We start from the raw sequence: 23,378 nt of genomic DNA on the forward strand, positions 1-23,378 counted from the left end.
TGCACAGTGCAGCAATCATTAAAATTCTTTTGTATTTTATTTAACTTGAGGGAGAACATGTTTTCAAAGCCACTGAGATCTTATGTATTACTGCAGCATAACCTGGGTCTCTCCTAGCTGATACAGGTGGAATCCAGAAGTGTGGTACTGTCTCATCAAAAAACCTAAAGTATATGGTGAAGGCTAAGGACCTAGGGAGAAGGAGGTAAGGAAAAACTTATCAGAGGCTAAAAGGATATCAGTTCATAGTGTGCAGTGGTGAAGAGAGCTAATATGCCTTGAGAATTTATAGCTCTAGTGGGAAAATGGACCATTAAGAGATTGTGTTGGTTACTGCTGGCTGTATTTAACAAATTATTGGATGAATTCAGAAAAGAATCAGTTTCCAGCGATTTGTGGGGTCAGAAGAATCAAGTGCTTAACCCAAAACTGAGAAGGTCTCTGAGCTACAAATGCTGATCAGAGTTCAGTCTTAAGGCAAGAATCAAATCAAAGATTTGGCCTTTACAACCACTGATAAAACCTCCCAATTGATTAAGATACTGCTGAATAAAACAGCTTTTCTAAAAAAAGACTAAAGAGGGGTTCTCTCATCAAAACAGCCTCTTAGTCTGTTTTGTTACTAAGCATGTTGCTTTGATGTGAATTAGTTCAAATGCTATTAGTAAATAAGGAAATGATGTCAATATAACACAGAAGTTGGTTTATATGCATTTTTCTCTTGTTGGAAGTAACCAGGCAAAAGCTTTCCCAAATTTAAAAGAAAGCCTTAGCGATATATGAAAACACTAAGAAAAAAGCTAAACATCCTACTTATGTACCTTTCTTTAATGCAAGTCGTGGCTGATTCAGTTGCTCCATGAACCACTGCATTTTCCGCTTTATATCTGGTGAAGCTGAGGATATATGTTTCTCCTCCTGTGTTTAAAGAAGAAAGTTTTTGACTACTGAATCATATACCACACCACAGATTAAATTTTTACTATAATGAAATTAGTTTCTATTGTAAGTGAATGTCTTGAAGACCCCAAAGTCTCAGAGGAAGAAACAAGCATTCGGGAGACTGAGTCTGTAAAGCTTCAGCCAACTGATGGAGATTTAATATGCTACTGTTTTGAATTACTTTGTTTGTATTCGTGCACTGGCTACAGTGGTCCACAGATTTTGAGTCGGCACAATCCTATTGTTTCCTATAAGCCCTGTTTATTTTAGTGCGCAATTTTGCAGAATTCAGGAAAGCATATATGGCATTATAGCAGAAACACCTGTACTCAAAATTAAGTCAAGAAAGAAGTATGAGACCAATAAGGCAGAGCCACACAACAAATCTATGAAGTATGGTTAGAAAGAATTATGGATGTAGCTAGGGCACATGGAGCTGACTGGAAACAAGTAAAAAGCCAACTAAGTTTTTGAGGGTTATACTGATAAAAGAACCACCAGCCTACACTTGAGAGGCTGTGACTATTCAAGACTTTTTCTTTTTGGCCACATCATGTGGCATGTAGAATTTCCCTGACCAGGGGATCAAACCCATGCCCTCCTCAGTGGAAGCGGAATCTTAACCACTGGACCACCAGGGAAGTACTCAAGACTTCTAAAAAATGATCTTTGGGTTCCCAAGCATCCATGGCAGGAAGTGGATTAAAAAAGCTGTTCATCCCCTTTAGGGGGAATATTCCTCATTGTCCGTTTGGAATACAGCCAAGGAACATAACAGGAAAAAAGGAGGAGGATCAAGGAGATTAAGCCAGGGAGCAAACAAAGAGCAGACAACTGAGTTAAGGACCAAACTCGGGATCTTGTCAAGAACATTCACCATCCCTAGAAGGGTCCCTTCAATGACTGCTCAGAGGGACTGCCGTATTTGCTGTATGTCTCCTGTGCTTCCCCTTTTCAAATGGGAGTTTTTGTTTTTGTTTTTTTATCATCCTGCCACTAGTCACCACTGTACATTGTTTGTGAGGGCAGCCAATCATTTGTCAATTTTTTTCTTAAGTCTATGCATCAAAAAGAGCAACATTTGGGCCCTATGTAGAGATGACCATGCATCATCTCCTCACGAACAGACCACCAGGATCACATCCTTGCATATCCGCTCAGAGATCCTGGACTTCAAGCTTAATGCCATGATTGGATAGGAATTTAGGGTTTCCTACCTGGGGAGGAAGTGAGTATATTTTTCCTGTGTGAGAGAGTAGATCAACTAACTGGTGGCCAAAAGAATGGTGCTATTAATCAAATATTTTCAGCTGTCTGCCTGGCATAGGCATGATATGTTTCCTGGCCCTGCCTAGTTACATGGGACCATCACGTTGTGAAATAAGCAATGTGAGTCACTTCTGAGCTAATGAGAGACCCTCTGGACTTCATTTCCCTCTTAGCATGATGACCAGTAGAGTACAAAAAGGTGGCTGGTTGTTCCATCAGCCTGGATCACTTGGTGACACAGGCAGAGCTCCCCTGCTGATCTATCATGGCCACCAAGTGAGAAAAAAAGTCCTTCATTGCTTTAGTGAACCAGATTGGGACATGGTTTGTTACTGTAACACACAGCTAATGCAGTTCTTTATGAATATATATACATACATCAATGGTTTCAGTCTTAAGCTAAACAGAATTGCTAGGTGAAAGTTAAAAAATCAGAAAGATAATGAGATCAATTCTCTACTTAATAAGTTAGAAAATAAGACTTTTCCTTTTTTAAAAAAAAAATTAGACTTAAAGGGCTTTATTCTATTTTTTTGTGGGGGTGGTGCTGCATGGCTTGTGGAATCGTAGCTTCCTGAGCAGGGATGAACCTGGGCCCTGGCAGTGAAAGCACCAAATCTTAACCACTGGACACCAGGGAATACCTCTCCCCTCTTTTTTGCTTTATTCTATTTTTAACGACGTACGCATATATGGGAGCTTCTCTGGTGGCTGCAGTACAAGAGATACAGGTTAGATCCCTGGGTCAGGAAGATGCCCTGGAGAAGGAAATGGCAACCCACTTCAGTATTCTTGCCTGGGAAATCCCATGGACAGAGAAGCCTGGCAGGCTACAGTCCATGGGGTTGCAAAAGAGTCGGATACAACCTACCTACTAAAATTAGCAACACATATATGGATTTCCATATGAAGCTGAAAGTGACATCTCACTACTAATAAAATCAGGAAAGCTCATAGAAACATCAATAAATGACACTGTTACAAAATAAGAGGCAGTCTAATGGTTCACTCCGAAATACATATGGGCTTTCTGCTCACATTTTACTTTCTTCATTTGATTTTGGCACCTTTTCCCTTGTCTGAGTTTTGATGATAATCTTCCTGTATTTTCTTTCCAGAAAACTTAAAAATATCTCATAAGGGCACAACTGAGTAACTTTTAAAAAACCAAAACCACATTAGGGAAATTAAAACCTTCCATGTTCCATTATCCAACTCTTCATGTGTAACTGAGGATAGAGTTCTATCCTTACTTATAGAGTAAGAGCTCTAACTTACCTATTACAAATCATCTTAACTTAGTTTTTAAGAAGACTAAGTGAATATATTGAGCTGTAAGAAATTAAAGACAGACAGAAGAGGCAAATGAGAAGTAACTTTCACTGATATTTAAAGCTGTTCTATAGTATTAAAACAACATAAGTCCATCAGTTCTTAAAGATAATTTTCTAAAGTGTCATAACATAAATTCCAAAATAAAGTCGGTCATTCTTTAGTGTTCTGTTATAATTAATGTATATAACTTGGGGGGAAATGTAGTATGTATGTCAGGGGTACACAAGCTGAGAAGCAGTCAGTCCTGTTACTCTATAAGTTGGACCAGCTATTGGGAAGAAAATACAATTTTTTTTTAAAAGTTAGAAAATATGTCAGCATATATATAGATAGTAAAGTACAGCCTCCAGAATGTGCTTTTTTCAATGCCATTTCCCCCCAAGTGGACTACAAAATAAGTTTATGCAGTCCTCAAGGGTGTTTATTTGAATTTAGTTTTAAAAGGAAAACAATTTTGTTCCCTGAGAATTTTAAGTTAATTTAAACAAATTTAACTTTTTTTTTCTACTAAAATATGTACCTGTGCATTCTCCTTGTATGTTAAAAAGATTCTATTTGGGATGAGTCTTTTCAAGTTGAAAAGGCAATCTTGTAAGGTATATCAATCTGGTACCTCTGCTTACTCTACTTCCTTCAGAGCTGTGGCCCCTGACCTGTTTCCAAAGCTCAAACCACCCATGTGCTGCCAGACCCTGGTCCTGCCAAACGGAGAGGTTTCTAAAGCATACAACTACCTACAAGGCTCAGGCCAAAACTAAAACCATCAAGAAATGGAAAGGAAAAAGGAGGGAGAGATAAATATGTATCAGCAAAGTTCTTTCGAAAAATAATCCATTAGGAAGAATGGATAAGATGGGTTTGTGATAGCAAGGGTCTGATGTTTTAGTCAAAGCTTTCTTGCTTTTGCTTAAGGCTATTCATTTCTTTCTTACTGGGAAAGTATGTTAGGGACACATTTATCAAATAACAATTAATCTCAAAGTCTTTGGATGGTCAAGTAATTATTTAAAACCACTAACTATATGTTTAATATGAATTTCAAAAGTAGAAATCTGAAAGTGTGGAAGATAAGTTGCTTTCAGGTGCTAAAATCAGGAAAGTTCTGTGAAGGATAGTACATTTCAGGAAAACCTGAAAGGCAGGCAGGTTTCAGAATGGCAGAAATGAAGGCAGAAGTAATAATTTGTAGTATAGGGAAATAAGAATGGGCTAACAGTGAGGTACACTCCTGAACAAGAGACAGTATAAGTTGTTTAGTTTTACTAGAATACAGAGCTTGAGCAACAGAGAGATGGCAAGATAGGTGAGTTATGCCATATAGTGACAAACCTTAAACCCTGGGCTGAAGAGTTTGTAGTTAATATGGATGACAAGATAGAGCAAAGGTTTTCCAAGAAGGAACTAATATAATTAGAGTCATGTTTTAGGGGTCAAATTATATCATAACAAACAATGGTAGACCTATATTTAAGTATGTCTTTTATATATATATATATATATATATATATATATATATATATATATATGTGTGCTGTGCTTAGTTGCTCAGTTGTGACTGACTCTTTGAGATCCCATGGACTGTAGCCTGCCAGGCTCCTCTGTCCATGGGCATTCTCCAGGCAAAAATACTGGAGTAGGTTGCTATGGCCTCCTCCAGAGGATGTTTCCAATCCAGGGATCGAACCCAGGTCTCCCACATTGCAGGTGGATTCTTTACCATCTGAGCCACCAGGGAAGCCCAAGAATACTGGAGTGGGAAGCCCTATCCCTTCTCCAGGGAAACTTCCCAACCCAGGAATCAAACCAGAGCTTCCTGCACTGTAGGAGGATTCTTTACCAGCTGAGCTAACCGGGAAGCCCAACATATACATGGTAAAACAAATATACAATTAAGCAAAATAGAAGAAATTTAAAATATGTAAATAAATTGAAGTAGAAAAAAACTAAAGTAGGAAAATAAGAAAATACCAGGAATTAGGATAAAAACAAAATGAAAACACAATTTTATTCTAAATACTATATTAATACAGATTAAAATTTACAATATCCAAATGGCAACTTTAAAGAGTTCTTTACAAGAATGCATTCTTTATGAAATAATTAATTCCCTACTTAGTGACTAAACTGAGTTTAAGACTCATGTTCACACTAAAATCTTTATATTATATATATATATAAAATACAGCAGGTTCTACTTTCAGTAGGCCTAAAGTAAGTGATATCTTACCATGTCCTGTTTTTTCCTTAAAAATAATCTGTGAAAGCAGCCACTATGAAAAACAGTATGGTGATTCCTCAAATTAAATTAAAAATAGAACCACCTTTGATCTAGCAATTCTACTCTGGGTAATTATCTGAAGAAAATGCTTATGTTCATTGTAGTATTATTTGCAATAGCCAAGAAAAGGAAGCAACCCAAGGCATTGATATATGAATGGATAAAGAAGATACAGTGTGTGTTCTCACACACACACACACACACACACACACACACACACAGGAATATTACTCAGCCATGAAAAAGAATGGGCTTCCCTGGTGACTCAGTGGTAAAGAATCTACCTGCTAATGCAGGAGATGCGAGTTCAACTCCTGGGTTGGGAAGGTGCTCTGGAGGAGGAAATGGCAACCCACTCCAGTATTCTTGCCTGGGGAATCCCATGGACAGAGAGGAGCCTGGCGGGTTACAGTTTATGGGGTCACACAAGAGGTGGACATGACTTAGCAACTAAACAACAAGAACAATGAAAAAGAATGAGATCTCGCCATTTGCAACAGTATGGATGGATCTAGAGGGTACTATGCTAAGTAAAATAAGTCAGACAGATACTGTATGACTTCACTTATATGTGGAATCTAAAAAACAAAACAAGTGAACAAACATAACAAAACAGAAACAGAGTCACAGATACAGAAAACAAACAGGTGGTTGCCAGAGGGGTGGAGAATGGGGGGAGAACAAACAGGTGAGGAAGATTAAGAGGCACAGACTATCACTTACAAAATAAATGAATCATGAGTATACAATGTATAGTGTAGGGAGTATAGTCCATAATTATGTAATATCTTTGTTTGGTGACATATTTGTAACTAGACTTATCGTGGTGAAATTCACAGAAGTACTGAATCACTATGTTGTGTACCAGAAACTAACATAATGTTTTAGATCAATTATAGGTCAAAACCAAACAAACACACTCACAGAAAATAGGATCAGATTTGTGGTTACCAGAGGCAGGGCATGGGAGGAGGAACTGGATAAGGTGGTCAAATGGCATAAACTTCCAGTTATAACTCAGTTAAGCAACATACAATATGATTAATATAATTAACACTTCCATACATTATACACGAAAAGTTGCTGAGAGTAAATCCTAAGAGTTCTCATCACAAGGAATTTTTTTCTATTTCTTTCATTTTGTGCTTATGTGAGATGATGGATATTCACTAAACTTATGGTAATCATTTCACGATATATATATGTCAAATCATTATGCTGCACACCTTAAACTTATACAGTGCTGTGTGTCAATTACATGTCTATAAAACTGGGGGGAAAAAAATCTTTAGAAACCTTTCAGTATACAGTTGGCGCCCCCTATCCAGGGGTTCCACATCCACAGATTCAACCAACCTCACATTAAAAATATATATATTTGAAAGCGAGGGTGGGATGATTTGAGAAATAGCGCTGAAACATGTATATTACCATATGTGAAATAGATCACCAGTCCAGGTTCGATGCATGAGACAGGGCGCTCAGGGCCTGTGCACTGGGATGACCCTGAGGGATGGGATGGGGAGGGAGGTGGGATGGGGGTTCAGGATCGGGGACACATGTACACCCATGGCTGATTCATGTCAGTGTATGGCAAAAACCACTACAATATTGTAATCAGCCTCCAATTAAAATAAATAAATTAATTTAAAAAAAATTTTTTAATTGCAGAAAGTTCCAAAAAGCAAAACTTGAACTTGCAGCACCCAAGCAACTATTACACAGCATTTACACTGTATACCTAGTACAAGTAATAAAAGTACTTAGAGATACCTACAGGAGGATGTGCACAGGTTATATAAATACTATATACCATTATATACAAGGAAGCATCCTTGGATGTTAGTATCATGGGAGTTCTGGAATCAATCCCTCATGGATACTGAAGGATGACTTTATCTTGTGGTATACACCAGAGGTCTGAACAACTTAAGATGATAAACTGCTACATAATTTTAATTAGTAAGAATCATTTAGACCCCTCTGTCCTTGTTCTTTTACATAAAACAAAGCCATATTATTATGGTAAAGAATGCATGATCAAACAGCCTTAATGATGGGACTGATAACCAGGGTTCATTTTTAACCTAAATTTTGGTATTGTCAACCCTTAAATTTTACTAATCTATGTCTCAATCTGCTAATCTGGAAGATGGGAGTTAAGAAAACAAACAGCAAAACTTGGTAAATTCTATTCTCTGATCTATGAAACATATACGGTAGTCGAGATAATTATACACATTTACATACTTTACATATTATATAAAGCACATTTATCATACATTTGTTAAACATTAACTAAGTGCCTACTTTCTAAAAGTGCTCACAAAATTGATCTCGGTTACACAAGAAAAGTTACCAACACCAACACATAAAAGGCAACTTTACAACAAACAAAACCTCAAATGATACGTATCACTGAACCGTACTTTAGATAAACGTCATAAAGTGTTCTCACATGCCTATACTGTATATAGTTGAAAAATGTAATTAATTTTAATGCTGTCTTATTTAACAAAATTTAATATGTCAAATAATTATTTTTTAAGCAGTCCATTTAATCCATTAACTGTTAAAGATGAAATTGAGAAATGCCTGTCACCTCCAATTTTAAACAAACCTTCTGTAAAAATAAAATCTCACTGTGGTTTCTTACATATGCCTTTAAATGAGACTGTCACTGTGTTCCTTGGTAATATGCAAGTGAAGCTAGTGGAAGAGGACAGGGGAAAGGCACTCTTCCTAGGTACTACCTGATTACCTTCAAGCATCAACAGTCTCCACATTTCCATATAAGACAATAAAAACTAAAGTGCATTACTCATCACACTGTCGGCTTCAGCAACCTTCAGTTCAGTTCAGTTCAGTCGCTCAGTTGTGTCCGACTCTCTGCAACCCCATGAATCGCAGCATGTCAGGCCTCTCTGTCCATCACCAACTCCCGGAGTTCACTCAGACTCACGTCCATCGAGTCAGTGATGCCATCCAGCCATCTCATCCTCTGTCGTCCCCTTCTCCTCCTGCCCCCAATCCCCCACAGCATCAGTCTTTTCCAATGAGTCAACTCCTCGCATGAGGTGGCCAAAGTACAGGAGTTTCAGCTTTAGCATCATTCCTTCCAAAGAACACCCAAGGCTGATCTCCTTTAGAATGGACTGGTTGGATCTCCTTGCAGTCCAAGGGACCCTCAAGAGTCTTCTCCAACACCACAGTTCAAAAGCATCAATTCTTAGGCGCTCAGCTTTCTTCATAGTCCAACTCTCACATCCATACATGACCTTAACTTTCACCAATAACTCTCTGCTGCTACTGCTAAGTCGCTTCAGTTGTGTCCAACTCTGTGCAACCCCAAAGACGGCAGCCTACCAGGCTCCCCAGTCCTTGGGATTCTCCAGGTAAGAACACTGGAGTGGGTTGCCATTTCCTTCTCCAATGCATGAAAGTAAAAAGTGAAAGTGAAGTCGCTCAATCGTGTCCAACTCTTAGCGACCCCATGGACTGCAGCTTACCAGGCTCCTCTGTCCATGGATTCACCAGGCAAGAACACTGGAGTGGGTTGCCATTGCCTTCTTCAATGCATGAAAGTAAAAAGTGAAAGTGAAGTCGCTCAGTCGTGTCCAACTCTTAGCGACCCCATGGACTGCAGCTTACCAGGCTCCTCCGTCCATGGATTCACCAGGCAAGAACCCTGGAGTGGGTTGCCATTTCCTTCTCCAATGCATGAAAGTAAAAAGTGAAAGTGAAGTTGCTCAGTCGTGTCCGACTCTTAGCGACCCCATGGACTGAAGAAGCCTACCAAGCTCCTCCATCCATGGGATTTTCCAGACAAGAGTACTGGAGTGAGTGCCATTGCCTTCTCTGAATTCTCAGTCTAGCTTTGACCAAAGATTGTTTTATGGAACAGTTATTGCATTTAATGTACTAGCCTATTTTCAAAATTGCTATCAATGTGAGTATCTTGGTCATAATTAGTTGATATCCTGCCTATGAGAATGAGAAAAATTAAGACTTGAAAGGCCTTGTGCATCTTATATTTCTTAAACTCCTAAAGGTAACACGTTAAGTTAGAACTGAGACCTAATTAGCAGGTACAGATGTTCATACATGGCTACCTATATGGAAGCCATCATTAGAGGCCTATATGTATGTTGATTAGATCACTGTGAACTTGAATTAAAAGCTCATTTATAAAATGAAAATCAAGAAATTCTCTCATTACATTCATCCATGATACTTTACAAAAATAAAAACTGCAGTATTCAGATGCATGACCAACACCAGGAAATTACAGAATTTATATATTTGACCTGCATACATGCCTGCTCAGTCATTCACTCACACCCTACTTTTTGTGACCCCCCAGACTGTAGCCCACTGAGCTTCTCTGTCCATGGGATTTTCTCAGCAAGAATACTAGAGTGGTTACCATTTCCTCCTCCAGGGGATCTTCCTGACCTAGGGCTCGAACCTGTGTTTCCTGCACTGGTAGGTGGATTCTTTACACTGAGCACCTTGGGGTGGCATATCTGACCTACCAAAAGACAAAGGACTGTTTATGTTTTCTCATTGTTGCTGTTGTTGCTGTTCAGTTGCTCAGCATGTTGGATTCTTTGTGACCCCATGGACTGCAGCACAGCAGGCTTCCCTATCCTTCACTATCTCCTGCTCAAATTTGTGTCCATTGAGTCACTGATGCCAATCAACCATCTCACTCTCCTGCCCTCAATCTTTCCCAACATCAGGGTCTTTTCCAATGAGTCAGCTCTTCGCATCAGATGGCCAAAGTTTTGGTGCTTCAGCATCAGTCCTTTCAATAAATATTCAGGTTTGATTTCCTTTAGGATTGACTGGTTTGATCTTCTTGCAGTCCAAAGGACTCTCAAGAGTCTTCTCCAGCACCACAGTTTGAAGGCATCAATTCTTCGGCACTCAGCCTTCTTTATGGTCCAAGTTTCACATCCATACATGACTACTGAGAAAAACCACAGCTTTGACTATATGGACCTTTGTCAGTAAAGTGATATCTCTGCTTTTTAATATGCTGTCTAGGTTGGTCATAGCTTTTCTTCCAAGGAGCAAGTGGTTTTTAATTTCATGGCTGCAGTCACCATTCCCAGTGACTTTGGAGCCCAAGAAAATAACGTCTGTCACTGTTTCCATTGTTTCCCCATCTATTTGCTATGAAGTGATGGGACTGGATGTCATGATCTTTATTTTTTGAATGTTGAATTTTAAGCCAGACTTTTCACTCTTCTCTTTCAAGAGGCCCTTTAGTTCTTCTTCCCTTTCTGCCATAAGGGTGGTGTCATCTGCATATCTGAGGTTACTGATATTTCTACCGGCAATATTGATTCTAGCTTGTGATCCATCCAGCCCGGCATTTTGCATGATGTACTCTGTGTATAAGTTAAATAAGCAGGGTGACAATATACAGCCTTGATGTACTCCTTTCCCAATTTTGAACCAGTCTGTTGTTCTATGTTCAGTTCTAACTGTTGCTTCTTGATCTGCATAAAGGTTTCTTAGGAGGCAGGTAAGGTGGTCTGGTATTCCCATCTCTTTAGGAATTTTGACCAGTTTACTGTGATCCACACAATCATAGGCTTTAGTGTAGTCAATAAAGCACAAGTAGATGTTTTTCTTGGAATTCTCTTGCTTTCTCTATGATCTAACAGATGTTGGCAATTTGGTATCTGGTTCCTCTTGCCTTTTCTAAATCCAGCTTGTACATCTGGAAGTTCTCAGTTCACATACTGCTGAAGCCTAGCTTGAAAGATTTTGAGCATTACCTTGCTAGCATGTGAAATAAGTGCAATTGTATGGAAGTCTGAACATTTTTTGGCATTGCCCTTTAGGACTGGAATGAAAACAGATAAATAAATGAAATGAAATGGGCTATCTGGACACTAATACTTCAAAGATGGTCCAAAAGAAAAGATGAAATTAGGTATTCTATATAAAAATGACATTATTGATTTACTGGATAGGTCATAAGTGATGAACTGGACTCTTAACAGGAGTGATGCAATGAGACTGAGTGGAAAATTTAAAACCACCCACAGTACTAAGGTCACAGGATTTAAACTGGCACTATTTGGGGCTCTTCCATACCACTGGGCAGGTTACTTTACCTTTCAAACCCTCAGATTTCTCATCTACATACTTAAGGGCATCACTTCCATCAGTGACACTTACTGTTTGCACTATTATTTCTTTCCATTCTCTTGCCTATTTCATCTGGTCACCTAATGCTGCATAGTAACCCTAATCTCTTCAACATGAAGGGCTATCATTTACACTCCCTTGCCACTCTCATGATGCCCCTTCCATGTGTGCACGCAGCATTGTTTTTGAAAGTTGTGTTTAGGAATTTGTATTTAGGTCATACTTTAAAAAAATTTTTTGTACTAACAAAATATCAAAACATAGCCTACCTTAATTTTTTGGTTAGGCTCTCCAGCTTTTACCATAATTTCCATTTGACTTTCAGAACACTAAAATTAGTTTATTAATCTCAGGATAGGGATGCCTGAGTTAAGGGTATATATTACCTACAGTCTTGAAGGAAGTATGAGACTAAATGGGACTGGCTCATAGCCTGAACCACAGTATAGGTAACTTATTCCAAAATCAACACTGGGTCCACCACACTTTCTCAGAGCAGAGAGAGATATGACCATGCTTAATACCGTTCCTTGGACGATTCAATCCTCAGCCTTGATCAGAAGGCATTTACGACAACATGCCAAATAGGATGTAGAAGAAATATATGAAGCCTCAGATACCTGCCATATCCATTGCTACCTTATTTTTAATGGTACTTAAAAAAAATAAGTTGTAGGTTGAGTGAAACAAAACCAGGTAGCAATGCCACAACTGTGTCAAAAAGGTAGAGACACGTGGTAGCAAACTGAACCAATGGCTCTTCCTTCTCTTTTGGGAAGTACACTGAATATAGAGAATTGGTTGATACTGGGATGTGGGTTGTAACCCAAACCACACTGAGTTATGGTTAAAGAATTGTCACGAGACATCCAGTGAGTCACAGTCTTGGAAGTGATAGGACTCTACCAAAACTGCTGCTACTCAAACATAGGGTTTATTTGTGAATGCCCAGATATCCTTTCTTCCTCTAAGGAGAGAAATGTTTAACTTTTTTTCCTGATTATTAAAGGCAAAGTTTACAGGTCAAATGGGTTTATACACTAAGTGTTTTCTGTCCAATTATAGAACTCTACTCTTCATTCACATCTGTCATCTACACACAAGGTACCAAGAGTCTAATATAAGGAGAAGATATTTATTTATTCCTTCAAATAATTATTATATTGACCCCAGCCTTCATAGGCTTAAATTTGTTTGGAGAGCAAGAACAAAAAACAAGTCACAATTGCCCAATAAAACAAATGGTATTTTTTAAAGGCACCACATAACTATTTAAAAGGGCAAGAAAGATGGAGAATGTGCAGCTATGGGAGACCCCATGAAGAGCATGAGATCTGAGTGAGGTCCTGGAGGATGGAGGGATCTCAAGAAGCAGAGAGGAAATGAAAACACAGGCTGAGGAGAGTAAGGCTGTCATCATGAAGAAGCACAGTATACTCAGGCCCAGCCAAAGAGATCTTACCAGGGGTTATAAGCTTATAAATGTGATTAGTGCAGGGACAGAAAATGGAAGGGTTTGACTACAGGGCTGAGAGATACGGGCATTACTAAAAGTGGCAGAAAGCCACCAAAAAAAAAAAAAAAAAAGGGAAAATCAACAGGATTTTCTCATCAGATGTGAAGGATAAACAAAGAAAAGTAATGGACTTCCCTAGTGGTACAGTTCAGTTCAGTTCAGTCGCTCAGTCATGTCCGACTCTTTGCCACCCCATGAATCGCAGCACGCCAGGTCTCCCTGTCCATCACCAACTCCCGGAGTTCACTCGGACTCACATCCATCAAGTCAGTGATGCCATCCAGCCATCTCATCCTCTGTTGTCCCCTTCTCCTCCAGCCCCCAATCCCTCCCAGCATCAGAGTCTTTTCCAATGAGTCAACTCTTCGCATGAGGTGGCCAAAGTACTGGAGTTTCAGCTTTAGCATCTTTCCTTCCAAAGAAATCCCAGGGCTGATCTCCTTCACAATGGACTGGTCGGATCTCCTAGTGGTACAGTGGATAGGAATTTGCTGCCAATGCAGGAGGCGTACGTTCAATCCCTGGTCTGGAAAGATTCCACATGCTGCAAAGCAGCTAAGCCCGTGTGCCACAGCTACTGAGCATGCACCCTAGAGCCCATACCACAACTACTGAAACCCATGCACCTAGAGCCTGTGGTCCACAACAAGAGAATTCACCACAATTAGGAGCTCGCACACCACAATGCAGAGTAGCTGCTGCTCACGGCAACTAAAGAAAGCCCGCGTGCAGCAATGTAGACCCAGTGCCGCCAAAAGAGGAAAGAAATAAAAGTATCAAAGATGACTTAAGACAATTTGAATTTTCGTATCTAAGGCATCCTAATTTATACGGTCATGTTTGAGATGCAAATTAACCATGCAAGCAAAGACATCAAGTAATCAATTGGATAGAAGATCAGGGGTGAAGTCAGGACTGGAGTTACATATTTTGGAGACAGCAGCATACAGAAAGAATTTATATTTAAGGACTGGGAAGAAAGGATAGATAGAGAAAAGAAAGCTTTAGGGCACTCTAAGAGCAGAGGAGAAAAAGCCAACAAGGAAGAGTGAAAAAATTAATACTGAGGTAAAATGAAAATGCTAAACTGCAACACACAGAAGCCAAGAGATTAAAAATAATTTTTTTTTCCCCCAAGAAAGAAGAACTGGTCAGCTGTATCAAATACTGTTGAAAACACTGAGTAAGACGGAGACCTGATGTGAAGAAGAGGCCCATTGGAAAAGACCCTGATGCTGGGAAAGAGTTAAGGCAGAAGGAGAAGGGGATGACAGAGGATGAGATGGTTGGATGCCATCACCAACTCAATGGATATAAGTTTGAGTAAGCTCTGGGAGTTGGTGATGGACAGGAAAGCCTGGCATGCTGCAGTCCATGGGGTCACAAAGAGTCGGACACAACTGAATGACTGCACTGAACTGAAGACAGAGAAAAGTGACCGCTGAATTTAGTGGCTGAATAATTCCTTAACGTGAAGGGCCCCCTGTCCTTCCACAGCCTCCTTCTCCCTGGAAAAACAGGCGTGTTGAGTTAATTAGTACAATACGTCCCCTACATATGAGTGAGTTCCATTTTGAGAACATATTTGGAAACCCAATATGCTTTTAAGTCCAACAAAGTTAGCCTAGGTACCCAACTAACATAATCAGCTATGTAGTACTATACTGTTATAGGTTTATAATACTTTTCACACAAATAATACATAAAAAACAAACATAAAAAAATAAAGAAAAAAGTTTAAATCCTACAGTATAGCACAGTAGTACCAGCTACATCACTGCTGCTTTCATGTTTGCTTCAGGACATCCTGGGCTTGAAATGTAGTACGGTATATTTCAAGCCTACATACAGTACTCTACAGTAAAGCACACAAAAGCACAACCACTTGTAAAGGATGCACGCCTATGACAAGGTATGGCCACATGCATACCAGACATGTGAACTAGCTTACGTGACTGGACATGCGAAATGTTTGCGTCTTGGAAAGTCTGCAACTTGAAGGTGCGTATGTGCAGGACTTACTGTGTAATGCTTGAGGGCTCAGGCTTAGGCCGAGTTCTAGAGCTTCCACTCCTAGCTGTGGGGCCTACTCAACTAACCAGCCCTGCCTGAGAGGAGGAGGGAATGGCAGCTAAGCAGTGGAAACAGAAACAGGACTCCAAAAAGACACAAAGTTTGATTTGGTTTTCAAGGATGGGAGAGATTTGAGTGCCATTAACTGCTGATGGGAAGGGACACCTTTTACCACAAAGAACCCACTACAAGAAAAGATTTTAGAATTTCATTATAGTAGGTTAGTTTAATAAGCTTTAAAAAATAATATACACAAGAAAAACTATGATAAAGTCACAAACTTAATCTCCACCTTATTTCAGAACATGTCAACCAAAAAAAAAAAAAAAAAACCAACTATCTACCACAATAAGTAGTAACAGTAAATAATGAAAAGCAGAAAAGTACCTAATCTTCTCTTGGTTATACTAAAACAGTAATTCCAATATTAAAACACTGGGTACTAAATCATAAAAGTTCAGATATTTTAAAAGCTAAGGAAATCTATAACACAGCTACCTAAAACCTTTGGAAATACGCTCCTGAAACACTTTTCAGTCTTTAATAAACATTCTCAAATCTTAAGTATTTTTTCCCTGTGGTCTTATTGAAGAAATATGCTGTCTAGAGATAAGCTTTCTATAAACTTGTGTACAACAACCACATAAAAAATACTAAAACATTTTAATGTTCCCTTCAGAAACTTCTAGAATTTAAAACCACTCCAAATTAAAATATGACCACTTCAAAGAAAAAGGGATAATTTCAAAGTTAAGACCAAAACAGCTTTTGATACAAACCACCGCATGTTGCAGAAGCAGTAACCTAGTTTCACTTTGAGTGTAGTGTTTGTTGCCCTCAAGGGAGCTGCAACTTTCAAGAAAAAAAATTTTTTTCACTAAATGCCATATAACAGGTAAAGCAGTGGAGAAAAAAAAAGTCAAACACATCTCAATAGTTCAGTTTAAGGAAAGAAAAGCACACTCCTTACGAACACATACATATATAAACGTGCATACATATACATGTATCATACTGACAAACTTATGCTAGTTATTGGTGACTAAACACTAAAATTTTAACTCAAGGCCAACCCATAAAACATGTGGCAATTTAACCATGTGTTTGTGAGGAGCAAAAATCCCTCAGCATCACACAAAATTATTCTTCACTATTTGCTCTGTGGTTCAGTAATTGGTCAGGGGTAACCTGAGCAGAGAAAGCTGGTGGAAGATGTTCAAATATACAAAGGTTTTTCCATACAGAATTTTTAATTACTTTTCCCCAAACACGGTTCTCTATATTGAGCTGTGAATGACTGTGCATATTTCAGTAAGACAAAAAATCCAAACATCCATATTTCCGAGTGAACAACCTGTTCCAAGGCACTATCTCCCTATAAGCCCCAGAGAGGTTACTTTGAGGGTATAAAATAAATTAACTAGTAACAATACACACTTTAAACATTTATATTTTAAATGCACTGGAATGTCTAGAAAATGGGCTTATGAACATCAAAGGCACTGAGCCCAAGAGGAAATGAACAGACAGACTCCTGGCTTGCAGACAAATGAGTGGGTAGAGGAAACGTTTATGTGGAGATGATTTTTACATGATGCTTTCCTTAATCTAAAGAAAACCACAGCTTTTCACAATATATGTGCTATAAATAGATGTAATCAGTCAAAAACCTGAATATCTATTTGCCTACTTTTTTCCTTTTAAATAACTTTTGTCATAACCCAAATCCAATGAGTGATCAAGATAAGCAAGCCAATATGACCAAGCAGGTTGCCCAATCAAAGCCTCATGGACATGTGACCAAGACAAATTCTCCTTCACCTAAACATTGAAGAAAATATTTTAAATAGTAATATGGATTTTTACTGTAATATCTTTAAATATACTTCCCTCACCAAAATCAAAGTGTTTTCACACTGGTTCACATCAATGCAAAATTTCTATCAACTATTTTTGGCAATACTTGAGAGTTTTAATCACATAACTATTGCTCAAGTAACTGCTTTCTCCTTCCCCAGCTCCCCCCTCCCCCGACAAAAACCCCACATAAATCTAAGAATTACAAAGTTCCTGTCAAATGCATATAAGTCTCCTTTATAAAGAGAGGAAATTAAGGTCCATTGGCTAAATGATGAGTGAGAGGGATTCTGAGAGTTAAGAACTAGTTGAGTATATAATTGCTATGCTCTTCTCTCCCTTAAACTAAAATCCAATCAAAGGATGTTGTTATTCTTTAGTTGCTAGTCATGTCTGACTCTTGTGACCTGCCAGGCTCCTCTGTCCATGGGATTTCCCAGACAAGAATACTAGAGTGGGTTGCCATTTCCTTCTCCAGGGAATCTTCCCCACCCAGGGATTGAACTGGCATCTCTTGCTGAGTCTCCTGAACTGTAGGCAGATTTTCTACCGTTGAGCCACCGGAGAAGCCCATAATCAAAGGATAGATGACTTTGAGGAGGGGGGGGAAGTAGAGGTGAGAGTTGCTGGTAAAGAGGAAACGTACATATTCTAATATTTTTACAATGAACATGTATTATTTCTATAATAAACAGAACAACAGATCCTAAACTTAAAAATTAAATGAATTCATCAAATCTATTCAGGTTCAACGTATAAGATCCCTTAGACGCAAGTGTTGATGAAAGCTGGAAGAAAGTGCAAACATAATTTAACAAAGCATAAAAAGCACTTAAATCTACACCAAGCCTCAAAATACCAGCAGATTTTCAGTAACACTCAACAAGTATTTACTGTGCACCTACCACATGTGAGTTACCACAGATATAACTACTAACATGCCAATATGATCCCTGGTCTCTGGAAGCTTACAATATTGCCAATTAGTTTATAAACAGGGTGGCGGTATAGTCCTGATTTATACCTGTTTCTCCCAGAGTAATTATTAATAATGCCTCTCTCACATTTCTCCCAATCTGGACAGTAAATTACATGGTTACACATTTATGCAAAAAACAAACATACTATTGCTCCTGCATGGCAACAGGTTTGTAAAATGTGTATCATTTCCAGGTTTTATCTTTTTAAAGTCATTCTATGAATTGTTATTACATATTAAATTTTAAAAAATTATTTTAGACCTTTATCTCATTCTGATATATACCTATCATACAATAAAATCAAAGATTTGCTTCAATCAAGTAAGAGAAAATCGAAATCTGATTTTACCACATCAAAATGTATGCAAAGTAAATAAACCAAATGAATAAAAAATAAAAACTTTAAAGACAATAAGCCCCTTGAGATCAGGTAGTTCTTTTTGAAATACTACTTCAGCATTCTAGCCTGTGTCTAGCTCAGTACTGAGAACATACTGAGGTTCAGATATTTCCCACTAAAAGGAAATAGGACAGGAAACATCTAAGTCTGAAACATCTTGTCATAATGGAAAGCAAAGAAGCTATCAGAGACTACCAAGGTGGTGTCAAAAGACTCAGAAGCCGGCCTGACGGATAAAAACAGGACAACTGAGTATCAACAAGGATGAGGAACAGAGTGCACTGAAACACATCAAACATGCTTAAATCCACTGGTTGCCTGTAGGGGATGACAAAAGAGCAAGCTCATGCTTCTGAAAACTGGTTAGTGAAGGACGAGAATCAAGCATTCAACTTGCCATTCCTACCAGATCTGTACTTCAAGGAAATGAAATACTTGTTGATGGGAAATTTCTTTCTATAGAAGTATTATAATGGAAGAAGAAATTATTTTTGTATCATTTTGCATCCTTTAATGAATTAATAAATATAGACAAAGATCATCAGTGGCTGGTAACAGTACCAAAGAAGAAACAACCGACACCGTACATCTCCTGGTAGCATTATACACCACCACCTGTTAGTCTTGCCCCACACCCACAAGAAAAACTGAACCTTAATCTGATCGAGTCCGTAGATCTAAAAACCAATTTACAGGAAATAAAAAGGGACCAAGGAACATGTTAAATGGTGTCACATGGATACAGTCAGCACAATCCAGACTATGGAAGATTATCCAATAAATGACATGCATTCCTCAACAAAAATTCCAAGGAAAAGGAAAAAGAAAGGAAGGAGAACCAATATATTTTATTTAATAGACATATTAACAAAGCTAGTGGAGGTGATGGCATTCCAGTTGAGCTATTTCAAATCCTGAAAGATGATGCTGTGAAAGTGCTGCACTCAATATGCCAGCAAATTTGGAAAACTCAGCAGTGGCCACAGGACTGGAAAAGGTCCGTTTTCATTCCAATCCCAAAGAAAGGCAATGCCAAAGAATGCTCAAACTACCGCACAATTGCACTCATCTCACATGCTAGTAAAGTAATGCTCAAAATTCTCCAAGCCAGGCTTCAGCAGTACATGAGCTGTGAACTTCTAGATATTCAAGCTGGTTTTAGAAAAGGCAGAGGAACCAGAGATCAAACGACCAACATCTGCTGGATCGTGGAAAAAGCAACAGAGTTCCAGAAAAACATCTATTTCTGCTTTATTGACTATGCCAAAGCCTTTGACTGTGTGGATCACAATAAACTGTGGAAAATTCTGAAAGAGATAGGAATACCAGACTACCTGACCTGCTTCTTGAGAAACCTATATGCAAGTCAGGAAGCAACAGTTAGAACTGGACATGGAACAACAGACTGGTTCCAAATAGGAAAAGGAGTACATCAAGGCTGTATATTGTCACCCTGTCTATTTAACTTCTATGCACAGTACATCATGAGAAATGCTGGACTGGAAGAAGCACAAGCTGGAATCAAGATTGCCGGGAGAAATATCAATAACCTCAGATATGCAGATGACACCACCCTTATGGCAGAAAGTGAAGAGGAACTAAAGAGCCTCTTGATGAAGGTGAAAGAGGAGAGTGAAAAAGTTGGCCTAAAGCTCAACATTCAGAAAACGAAGATCATGGCATCTGGTCCCATCACTTCATGGGAAATAGATGGAGAAACAGTGGAAACAGTGTCAGACTTTATTTTTCTGGGCTCCAAAATCACTACAGATGGTGACTGCAGCCATGAAATTAAAAGACGCTTACTCCTTGGAATGAAAGTTATGACCAACCTAGATAGCATATTCAAAAGCAGAGACATTACTTTGCCAACAAAGGTCCGTCTAGTCAAGGTTGTGGTTTTCCCAGTGGTCATGTATGGATGTGAGAGTTGGACTGTGAAGAAAGCTGAATGCTGAAGAATTGATGCTTTTGAACTATGGTGTTGGAGAAGACTCTTGAGAGTCCCTTGGACTGCAAAGAGATCCAACCAGTCCATTCTGAAGGAGATAAGCCCTGGGATTTCTTTGGAAGGACTGATGCTAAAGCTGAAACTCCAGTACTTTGGCTACCTCATGCAAAGAGTTGACTCATTGGAAAAGACTCTGATGGTGGGAGGGACTGGGGGCAGGAGGGAAGGGGACGACAGAGCATGAGATGGCTGGATGGCATCACTGACTTGATGGACATGAGTCTGAGTGAACTCCGGGAGTTGGTGATAGACAGGGAGGCCTGGCGTGCTTCGATTCATGGGATTGCAAAGAGTCAGACACGACTGAGCGACTAAACTGAACTGAAACTAAGGAATTACCGAGGTAAAATATAGTTTGAAAATCCCCCATATTATGACATTTTCTTTTCCATAACTTAAATTTCACATCTCTAAAAACTATAATATAAAATGTACCAAATATGGTATATGTTTGATATAATAAAACTTTAATCCCACATATGCTAACAGAGAATAATAAAAAAAAGTTAAATATGTTTGAATAAAGCAATTTGCCTAGTAAGATCATCACTCAGTCAAGACTGGTTAGACAGTAGACACTACTGTATTCTATACACTACGTCAACTTTTAATTTGTCAATGAAAGGACAATAAAACTGAACTACAAACATCTATCTTCATGTGGAACTCACTATGTAGCTCTGGCTACAGGTAAGGTTTTAGGTCTATATTGTTTACATGCTTAGCCAATGTTTTAGTAAGAACTGGCATTAAAGCTGCTTTACATGTGTTCTCTAGCTGATGGACTACACAATACATTCTGTCACCTTCATATACACAGGTCCAACTAAGAAGCCATCAGCCAAACAAAGTACGTGTATGTTTATAAAGAGAGGCCTATGGGTGAGCAGAAGACCATTTTAGACGATTTTCTAAATCTGCTGCACTATGAGGCCACCAGGATTCTCATCTTCAGTCAGGGCTGTGGTGCTGCTATCGCCGTAAGCACGGTATGTGCTCAGTTGCTCAGTCACGTCCAACTCTTGTGAGTCCATTAACTGTGTAGCCTACTAGCCGCCTCTGTCCATGGAATTTTCCAGTTAAGAATACTGGAGTGGGTTCCCATTTCCTTCTCCAGGGGATCTTCCTGACCCAGGGATCAAACTCACATCTCTTGAGTCTCCTTTGGATTCTTTACCACGGTGCCACCTAGGAAGCCCAAGCAAGAATACTGAAGTGGGCTGCCATTCCCTTCTGCAAGAGATCTTCCTGACCCAGGTACTGAAACCAGGTTTCCTGCATTGCAGGTGGATTCTTTACTGTTTGGGCCACCAGGAAAGCCTGTAAATAAAATGGCCTACACCCTTTCAGCATATAAAAATCAGATGCAAGTACAAGCCATAGCAATGGTTCTCCACTGTTAAATGAAAAACTACCTTCTTCCTTCCCTGGTTTGCTTCCTCTATCTTGAGTCAGTTCTAAGCTGCATTTTATGGTTTCTGGAACAAGGAGACTACATTATTTTCCTCAGTTCTAGGATATTATTGATTTTAAGTTCTTATTTTATGGTCAATTTTGTGGAAGATCCAAACGAAGCAGCTGTAGTTTCTGACATAGGATCCAAACCTCAGGTTCATTCTGGGCTGTTCCTTCTACCTTACCCCAATACTTAATGAACCAACAAGTCCTGTTTTTAAAAACTGACATATCCTCCCTATTCCAATTGCTAACATAACCTCTGAGTTCAGGCCCTAATCATCTCATACACACATTACAATAGTCTTTCTGCCTCCCTCTTTTAAACCACCTTACACAGAGATTTTCTAAACTACATTTTCCTAAAGAATTTGGATCATGTCATTCCCTAGCTACAAAACGATTATTGGCTTCCAGCGCCTTGGAATAAAGTTCAATACCTTAGCAAAGCATTCCAAAGCTCTCCTCCATCTGACCCAACTGACTTTTTCAGACTTGGATCCCCAAATCCTTCTCTCCAACCTAATGTCATCATGCTATGTCTAAAGTGCACCCTGACTTTTTCCACTTCTAAACCTTTGGTTATGTCATTCTTTGCTTCTACCTAGAACACCACCACTCCACCCCCACGGCCTATATGACTATAAAATTCTAGGCACATTGCAGACCTAGCTCAAAAGTACCTATTTCCTTCATGAAGCTTTTGTTGACTACCACTTTTGTTTCCAAGAATGCTTAGGAAGATTTTTATTTACTTTTAAAAGGACATGTAAGCGAATGGAACACTCACCAGTTTTAAGCTGGGAGGAAAGTGATTTTTAAAAATCCATACCCATGTGATATTGCCAATTTCTTCTGCCTCTTCCATAATGTAAACTTTCAATAAGTCATTTAAATATAGTGAGTTTGGATGCCACAGTTTGCCACAGGAGGGATTCTCTGCATTAGCAAGTGAAGAGTGAAAGATAGCCAAGTAAGTACCCCCTCTATAATGGTTCAGTTCAGTGCAGTCACTCAGTCATGTCTGACTCTTTGTGACCCGATGGACTGCAGCATGCCAGGCTTCCCTGTCCATCACCAACTCCTGGAACTCGCTC

The 23,378-nt window shown here is 39.0% G+C and overlaps 1 protein-coding gene across 5 annotated transcripts in view; it reads right to left on the reverse strand.

The window, feature by feature from the left end:
• ZNF652 (zinc finger protein 652) overlaps nt 1-23,378 on the reverse strand; it is a 67,230-nt gene that overhangs the window by 24,543 nt on the left and 19,309 nt on the right. For 4 of the 5 annotated variants that reach the window (XM_044939086.2, XM_044939083.2, XM_044939082.2 and 1 more), the window contains one exon: nt 822-918. The exons of the other annotated variant lie outside the window; for it this stretch is intronic. The gene's annotated coding sequence lies outside the window, so the exon portion shown is untranslated. The remainder of the gene's footprint in view (nt 1-821; nt 919-23,378) is intronic. 5 annotated transcript variants of the gene reach the window in all.

The sequence above is a fragment of the Bubalus bubalis genome, chromosome 3 (genome assembly GCF_019923935.1).
Source record: "Bubalus bubalis isolate 160015118507 breed Murrah chromosome 3, NDDB_SH_1, whole genome shotgun sequence".
In the NCBI taxonomy this organism is placed as follows: Eukaryota; Metazoa; Chordata; class Mammalia; order Artiodactyla; family Bovidae; genus Bubalus; species Bubalus bubalis.